Genomic DNA, 9,619 nt, shown 5'->3' on the forward strand with positions numbered 1-9,619 from the left:
ATTATTAATACGATATTTTTCTAATTTTTTGAGGTATCCATTTAGTGCTTTAAACTTTCTTCTCAACTCTGCTTTTGCTGTATCCCAGGGATTTTGGTACGTTGTGTCTTTGTTATTAATTTCAGATAAGTTTTTGATTCTTGCCTTAATTTTTTGGTTTACCCGAAAGTCATTCAGGACCAACTTGTTTAATTTCCATGTAACTGTGTGGTTTTGAGAGATCTTCTTGATATTAATTTCTAATTTTATTTCACCTTAGTCCAAGAGTATGGTTGGTATGATTTTGACTTTTTTGAATTTATTGAGACTTGCTTTATGAGTATGTGGTCAATTTTGGAGTATTTTCTGTGTGCAGATGAGAAGAATGTATATTCTGTGGTTGGTGGTTAGAGTGTTCTGCAGATGTCTATTAGGTCCAATTGGTCAAGTGTCTAATTTATGTCCAGAAATTATTTGTTAGTTTATTGCTACATCTATCTAATGCTGTCAGTGCTGAAATCCTGTGCTATTACTGTGTGACTTGCTAATTCTTTTCTTGGGTCTAGAAGTACTTGTTTTATGAATCTAGGTACTCATGTTGGGTGTATGTATGTTTTGGATAGTTAATTCCTCTTGTTGAATTTGAGCCCTTTATCTTTATGTAATGCACTTTTTTCTCATTTTTTACTGTTGTTATCTTAAAGTATGTTTTGTCTACTATAAGAAGATAGACCTCTGCATTGTTCTGTAACTCTTTACTTTGAGCCTAGGATTGTCATTACATAGGAGATGGCTCTCTTGAAGACAGCACAGAATGAGTCTTGTTATTTTAATCCAACTTGCCAGTCTATACCTTTCAAATGGGGAGTTTAGACCATTTACCTTCAAAGTTAACATTAATATGTGAAGTTTTGATCCTATTGTGAAGTTGTTAGCTGGTTGCTTTGTAGTTTCTATTTTCTGGTTACTATATAGGTACTATGGTGGGCTATGCATTTAAGTGTATTTTTGGTGGTAGCAGGTATTGTTCATTTGCTTCTATGTTTAGAACTCCCATAAGGATCTCTTATAAGGCTGATCTTGTGGTAATGGATTGCCTTGGTGCTTGCTTATCTGGAAAAGATTTTATTTCTCATTTGCTGATGAAGCTTAGTTTGGTGGGATGTTAAATTTTTTATTGCAGTTTCTTTTCTTTAGAATGCTAATAAATGGTCCCCAGTCTTTTCTGGCTTCTAACGTTTCTGCTGTGAAGCCTGCTATTAGCCTGCTGCATGTGATCTGGTCTTTTCCTCTAGCTGCATTGAAGAATTTTTCTTGAATGTTGACCTTGGTGACTAAATGCCTTGGTGATGTTTACTTTGTATAGTTTCTTGCAAGTGTTCTGTGGATTTTTTTCTATCTGGATGTCTACCTCTCTAGCAAGATTAGGGAAATTTTCATGAATTATTCCATCAATTATCTTGAATTCTTTCCTCAAATATCCAGTTTTCTTGGTTGTTTATTTTTTCCCTTCTCTCACAGGTATGCCAGTAATTTGTAGATTTAGCCACATTACATAATCCTGTATTCTTCTAAGATTCTGTTCAATTTTTTGTTTATTTTTATCTGTGTTAGTTTGAAACTCTGGTGTTCAAGCTCTGAAGTTATTTCTTCTGCCTGATCCAATCTGTTGATAAAGCTTTCAAGTGTGTTTTGAAAGTTTGTAAGTTTCTCAATTTAAAAATGTCTGGTGATTTTAAGATTTTTATCTTTTTCTTCATTTTCTGGATTGCTTTAGAAGTTTCTCTGTGATGATTTTCAAACGTTTCTTGGATCTCATTGAGCTTCTTTGCAATCTATGCTTTGAATTCTTTTCTGTTATTTATGAGTTTCCATGTTGGTTAGGGACCATTGCTGGATAACTAATGCCATTCTTTGATGACGTCGTTGCATTTGGATTTTTCATGGTGCCAGTATTATTGCACTGGTTCCTTCCTGTCCAAAGATACTAGCACTCCTTAATATGTAATTATTATCATACTGGTAGAATCTTTTTTCACTTTTTCCCCTGTACTAGTATCTCCCTATATATTTTTTCCCTTTCCCTTTCCATCCCTCCCTATGGGGTGTGACTGTAGAGAATGCTGAGTAGAATATTTTGGCTTTGCTTCTGCAGCCCTGTGCACTTCTGTCGGTAGGTTTTATATTGGGCTGTGCAGTTTGACCCACCAGCCAGCAGATGGCGCATATAGGTAAGAGCCGGCTTTGTCGCTGTAGATGGGTATACGTTTTATTCTTGTTTACTATGAGTAACCCTCTTTTGCTTCAAGCAATGGGCTGTTTCGTGGAGTGCACAGTGGTCTGAGTTCCCTTCTCATCCTTAGGAGGGCAAGGCCCACGATGAGGGGCTAGACCTGGCAGGTCTGCCTACAGGTCCCCCGATGGCAGGCAAAAACACCAGCACCAAGGGAGAATCCAAAGTAGCCACCAAGCCCCCAGAGGATTGTCTAAGCGTAGAGCTGGGAAGCCTTCTCAGCCCCAGGGTCTCTGCATAGGAATGGGGCAGCCTAAACTACTAATCTTTGAGATTGTTTCAGGCGCCTGGAGATCTTCCTGAGCGTCAAATATTAAGTGGCCCTCTGCACCAAGATCTCTGCACAGGAGAGGTAGGCCGCCCAGGCTGCTGGTCCAAGTGAGCTAGTGCTCCGAATTCCTGGACATCTGCCTGGGTATGAAGCAGAGAAGGCCTTCCTGCACCAAGATCTCTGCACAGGAAGGGTGGGGTAGTTCATCTTGCTGAACCAGGTGAACGTGTGTTCTGAATATCTGAAAACCTGCCTGGGTGTGGAGTGTAGAGAACTTCTCTGCACCAAGATCTCTGTACAGGAGAAATGTGGTGACTCAGGTTGCTGAACCAGGAAGGTAGGTTCTCTGAATGCCTGGAGATCTGCCTAGGTGTGGAGTGGAGAGAGCCCCACTACACAATGATCTATGCCCAAGAAGGGTGGGGCATCTCAGGCTGCTGAGCCAGGCAAACATTTGCTCTGAATGCCTGAGATCTGCCTGGGTGTAGAGGGGAGACGGCCTGACTGCCCCATAGTCTATTTCCACGAGGAGTAGGGCATCTCAGACTGCTGATCCAGGCAAGAAGTTACTCCAAGTGCCTGGATCTGCTTGGAGGCGGACTAGAGAGGGCCCTGCTGCATCACTGTCTCAGGAGAGCAGGCTGGGGTGCCCTGCAATAGCACACACAGACTGGTTCCAGGTTGCCTATCTGACTGACGCTGGCTACAAGTGTCATTGCCCAGGAGAAACTACCACTGTAGCAGCTCTCCTGCCTCAGGCCTGTGACGGGGGAGAGCACAATTTCAGCACTTACATTTCCTGATGCACTTTCCACAGGTCTGGCTGTGTAAGTCCCTACCCTGCTCCACATTAGGCACTCCAATCTCTGGCCCAAGACTGAAATGACTGAGCAGCCATGCTGCTGAGTCACCAAAAGATGTCTAATTGTGTATGTGCCTGAATTAAAAATGGTGTGCCCCTCTTGATCTTGCGTCTGGGAAAATGTCTGCAGCTCTTCCAGGTGCCTTTTCCTCACAGTGTCTCCAAGCTTCTCTGTAAGTTAGCTCCAGGGCTTCAGAGAAACAATATGCTCTCCCTTGGCCTCAGTTGCTTGGATCCCCACTGGAAAAGCGAGTCACAGCCGGAGGGTCTCTGCCTGTCTCCTGGGCTTTACTCACTCGGCCAGACACTGTTATGGAGGCTGTTTACCCATGTTCTTCTCCCCATGACCTGGGGTTTCCTTCAAAAATCTAGTGGATTCCCATTTTCCTTTTTGACTTAAAGCTCACAGACTTTATCTTTATGGACTATCACGCTATTTCCAATTAGCTGAGACATGCTAAAAGCCTCAAGTCTATCATCTTGAAGGAAAACTACAATTTTAATAGTACTATTTATTATGAAAGAAAGACACGAAGGTAACAGTACAGTGTAGTAAAATAAAAATTATCTTTGAAATTTCAGTTGTGGATTTGAATGTGAAATTAGACATTTCTGACCACATCAACTTGAGAGGTTGTTGTATGTTTCTTCCACCTGTTCTACTATAAATGGGGGTATATTATATTATTAGGAGAACCATAACATAATAGCACAGCCTGGGTAGCTTAAACAACTGAAATTTATTTTCTCACAAATCTGGAGGCTAAAAATCCAAGATTAAGGTGTCAGCAGGTTTAGTTTTCTCTGAGGCCTCCCTCTTTGACTTTTATATTGCCAACCTTTCCCTTTTTCCCCATATGGTTTGTCTCGGTTGTCTGTGTCCTAATACCCTCTGCATAAGAAAAAGACCCAAGTCATATTGGATTAGGGTCCTTGCTAATGACCCCATTTTAACTTAGTTACCTCTTCAAAGACCCTATCTCCAAATACAGCCACATCATTATGTATTGGGCATTAGGGCTTCAACATTTGAATTTGGAGAAACAATGCAACCCATACGTGGGATAATGACATTTATCTCATATGATTTTTGTGATGAACACAGAATAGTGTGTTTATTCATTCCTAGCGTTGGAACGGTGTGTTATTTATAGCTTTGGGGATATGATCTATAAAGCAGCTAACAATATTTTCATACATATTTGGGTGGATTTGTGTTTTCATTTGTCTTGGATAACTTCCAATGAGCAAAAATGCCAGGTAGCATATTAAATTCATGTTTAAATTAAGATACTGCTAAAGTATTTCCAAAGTGTCTGTATCAGTTTGTATTCCCATCAGCAGCATTTGGAAGTTTAATTTGGTCTACTTCTTTGCCAGTACTTGATACCATTTTTTTTTAATGTTAGCCATTGTAGTGAATATGTAGTGACGTATAATTTTGATTTTTGAATTATATGATTCAAATTACATGATAACTAGTGATGTTGGCTTTTTTTATGTGATTATTGGCCATTTTCATAGCTTCTTTGGAAAAATGGTCAAATCTTTTGGGTTTTTTGGTGTGTGTTAATTGGGTTGTTTGTCTTTTAATATTAAATAATATTAGTTCCTTAGATGTCTGTATACAAGTCAATTAAAAGATACATGTTTGTCAAAAAGTTTCTCCCACTCTGCAGCTGGTCAATTTGTTTGGTTTTTGTAACTATGCCTTTTGAAGGACAAAAGATTGTAAACCTAAGGTCTATTTTACCTTTTTTTTCTCTCTATAGATAGGATTTATGTTGCCTAGTTTTAAAATAAAAATAACTTTGCTTCACCAAATATCACAAATATTTATTCCTATTTTCTCCTGGAATTTTAATAGTTTTAGTTTTTACATTTAGGTAAAAGACAAACTTTGAGTTAGATTTTTGTATATGGTTTGAAGAGAGTCATGGTTGATTATTTTCTATTCAGTTACTCCACACAATTTATTGAAAACCTCTTTTCTGATTGAATTACTTAGACAGCTTTATACATTTTTTCCATTTATTTCTCCTATGTACATTACAAACATCATAAGATAGTGTTACTTTTTTAAACAGCATATGATAATCAGGAACTAAGATATCATTAATACAGAAAAAATCCAAACATACTATTTTGCATTTACTCAGATATTTTTTATTATAAAACTCTTCTTTCTTTTCTGAGGAGTAGTTTCCATTTCACATATTTTTTTCTTCTGTTCTTAGACGCCTTCCTGCATTGTTTCCTACAGTTCAGGTCTGATGAAAATTGATTCTCTTACTTTTCTTTATCTGAAAATATCTATAAGAAATCTCCTTTCTTGAATGATATTTTAGGTGAATATAGGATTCTTTAATTACAGATTTTTTTTTTAAAAAGAAAGAAAGCTGGAGATGTTCCACTCTCTTCCCTTCTTCATGAATTTTGATGAAAAGTTAGCAATTAAGCAGATTGTTGTTCCTGTATATCTAACATGTCATTTTTCATTTGTCACTTTCAATATTTGTTCTTTATCTCTGACATTCAGCAGTCTGAATATGATGTTCCTGAGCTTGCGCTTCCTTCTGTTTATTATGGTTGGTATTGGCTCAATATCTTGGATTCAGAAATTTCCATATCTTGCCAAATTTGGAAAACATGGAGAGAATAATATCTTCACCTTGTTTTTGCTCCATTTTTTAAAACTATTTTCTTTGTGATAACCTAATTATGCAATGTCCAAGGACCATTTGCTATAATCTAACAGGTCCCAAAGGCTCTGTTCTTTATTTTTTATACTTTTCCTGTTTGCTGTTTACTTGGATCCTTCATATTAATCTATCTTCAAGTATGCTTTCTCTTTATTCTGCCATTTGATTTGGCTATAAAATTTCCCATTTTTTCCCCAGAAACTGCATTGCCCAGTTCTAGATTTTCCATTTTCATTGTTTCTAACTCTCAGCTCAAATCTATTTATCTGTTGAGATTTTTATTAATCATGCTTTATTTTCATGTATTGCGGAGAGTTATAACAGATTCTTTTAAATCCTTGCAATTTAGTTGAAATATGTGGTTTATTACATGTTCTTGGCTGAGTTTGATGTTATCCTCTCTGGCCCTTTCCCTTCCAGGTTTCCTCCACTCTTTTCAGTGTTTATGGCATACAATCTTTTCTTTCCCCATGCAAGGATGATTATTTCTGCAAGCATCTCCAACATGTTTTTGCATGCATCATGAACTGCTAGCTACTGGCTAAAATCTTAAATGGGAGGAGTCCATATATGTATATATATGTATATAGTTATCTGTATGCTCTCCTTCACATACTCAGTCCCTAAAGGGCACTGTTTTCTTCTGTTCCTTTTCCAGTACAACAAGTCCTCGATGACATAATTTTCATTCAATGTTGTTTTATTATAATGTTGATGAGAAAAAAAATCATTTCTAGCTAGGGCCACTGTCTGCGTGGAGTTTGTATGTTCTCCCTGTGTGTATGTGGGTTTCCTTCAGGTACTCTGGTTTCCTCCCAACTGCTAAAGATGTGCATATTAGAAGAATTGGTGTGTCTTCATTGTTCTAGTCTGTGTGAATGTATTTTTGTGTATGAGTGCTGCTGTGATTAAATACAGCCTTGGCCAGGGTGGTTTCCACTCGGAGCCCTGAGATGCTATAGGCACTTGCCACTTACAACCCTGAACTGGACTAAGCATGTTGGAAAGTGAATGACTGAATAAAAAATAATAATTGTAAAATAAATATTTGCCAAGTAAACGATAATCATACAAATGCATGATAATAAACAATGTGGTCTAAAAACTTTCATTGAACCATCATGTTTTGTTATGGTTTTTGAACTGCTTGGAAGTAGGACATGCTGCTTACAATTTTCACCTTGCAAATATTTATTGCTTGATTTAACCCACCACCACTATGACCACCATCACTTACTGATTCACCAAAAATTGGGTCAATTATTATTTTATTTGTTTTCATTAATCTTTCTTAAATGCGTATATAGCTCACATTTATTTCAATGTTTAATATTAGAAGTGACTTTTATCTTTATGTAGAAGTTTGGTGATTGTTTTGACCAGAAATATGCCATAGGAACTTAACAGTTTTTTATATCTATCAGTATAGGATAAAATTTGATTCTTTATACATTGTTCCTTATTCACAGTTTCCAAGAACATGTCAATGCTATAAAGGACTTACTATACTTTCAGGTAACTGTTTTTATATTATGTGTCAGTTGTTTTTCTGCAGGGAGTATTCCAATACAGTCATATCTGTTGTAGTCAAATGTAGAAGTTATATAAATTATTTTTGATATCTGAATTTTGTGTGCTAATAAATGCAGAACATTATTACAGCTACATAAATAACCAATTATTAACAATCAACTACTGACTATACTAAGGTGTGACTGAATAAGAGAGAGGATCTTTCTCCACATGTGCTAAGTTACAGAAACAATTAAGTGGGCTAAATTAGATTAATAGTAAAAATATTGAGGCAAAACAAAGAATTTTCAGACTACAAGGTTTTTGGAGACTGGAAATAAAAGCCATGATAGGATCTAAGACTTCTAGATTATTTTAAGCATAGAATAGTCTGCAGTCAGGTAGTTGGTGTAGTTTTGGGGTGGTGATGGTAGTGATGATGATGATGGTAAAAGTGGTAACAATGCTAGTAGTGATGATTATGTCATTAGTGGTGGTGGGAATAGCAGTATTGGGGTGCTGACTAAGGTAGAAGTGATAATGGAAATATTGTAATGATAATGAAGTCAAAATCTGGGAAAATCTATTTGAAGAATAGATTAGATAACAAGTTTCACAAGGGGATGAAAATTCTTCCTTTTTCTAACATTGTGAAAATCATTCTCTTAAAAAAACAAAATGGTATTTTAATCTCAGTTTAAATAATCTTCAAAATGTAGTTGAGCCTCATTTAACCAATTTGATTTGTTTCCCATGAAGAATTGTTTATTTTTTAAGCTCCTACGAAGTTGTGGAAACGTGCACTCCCCAAACCAAAAACATATTACTCAATAAAACTATATCTTCAATCCTTTACTGGCTATGATCCTATAGCATTTTGTTTATTTTTTTATAATACTTACAATGGTGAAGCACATTTATTCATTTATGTGAATTATTTGAGAATGAGGATGATGCTTATTTATTCATTTATTTATATTTTCAAAAAGTTTATGTGAGTACACAATAAGTGTGTATATTTACGGTATATATGAGATCTTTTGATAGAAGCATGCAAAGCATAATAATCATGTCATGAAAATGGGATACACATTCTTTAAAGCATTTAACCTTTGTGTTACAATCCAATTATACTCTTCTAGTTATTTTCAAAATGTACAATTAAATGTACAATTAAATTATTATTGACTATAGTCACTCTGTTATGTTACAATCCCTAGCTTTTATTCATTCTTTCTAGTCTTTTGTACCCATTAACTATCCCTAATTCGCCCCCTACTCCGTATCCTACTACCCTTCCCATCCTTTGGTAAGGATCCTTCTTACTCTCTATCTCCACAAATAAGAACATGTGATATTTGTCGTTTTGTGCTTGGCTTATTTCACTTAGCATAATTACCTCTAGTTTCATGCATGTTGTTGGAACTGACAGGGTCTCATTCATTTTTTATGGCTGAATTATACTCCATTATGTGTAAGTACCACATTGTCTTCATTCATTCATCTGTTGATGGATGCTTAACTTGCTTCCAATCTTTGCTCCTCTGAATAGTGCTGCAAAAATCATGGGAGTGCAGATACCTCCTCAATATACAGATTTCCTTTCTTTTGAGTATGTACTCAGCAGTAGGATTGCTGGAACATATGGTAGTTCTATTTTTGGGTTTTTGAGGAATCTCCAAACTGTTCTCCATAATGGTTATAGTAAGTTACATTCCTACCAACAGAGTTTGAGGCTTTCCTCTTTTCCATATTTTCTCCAGCATTTGTTATTGCCTGTCTTTTGAATAAAAGTCATTTCAGCTGGGATAAGATGATATCCCCCTGTAGTTTTGATTTGCATTTCTCTGATAATTCATGATATTGAGCACCTTTTCATATGCCTGTTTGTCATTTGCATGCCTTCTTTTGAGAAATGTCTATTCAAAGCATTTGCCCATTTTAAAATCAGACTATTAGATTTTTTTTCTTAGAGTTGTTTGAACTCCTTGTACACTCTG

This window comes from Symphalangus syndactylus, chromosome 6 (genome assembly GCF_028878055.3).
Source record: "Symphalangus syndactylus isolate Jambi chromosome 6, NHGRI_mSymSyn1-v2.1_pri, whole genome shotgun sequence".
NCBI lineage: Eukaryota > Metazoa > Chordata > Mammalia > Primates > Hylobatidae > Symphalangus > Symphalangus syndactylus.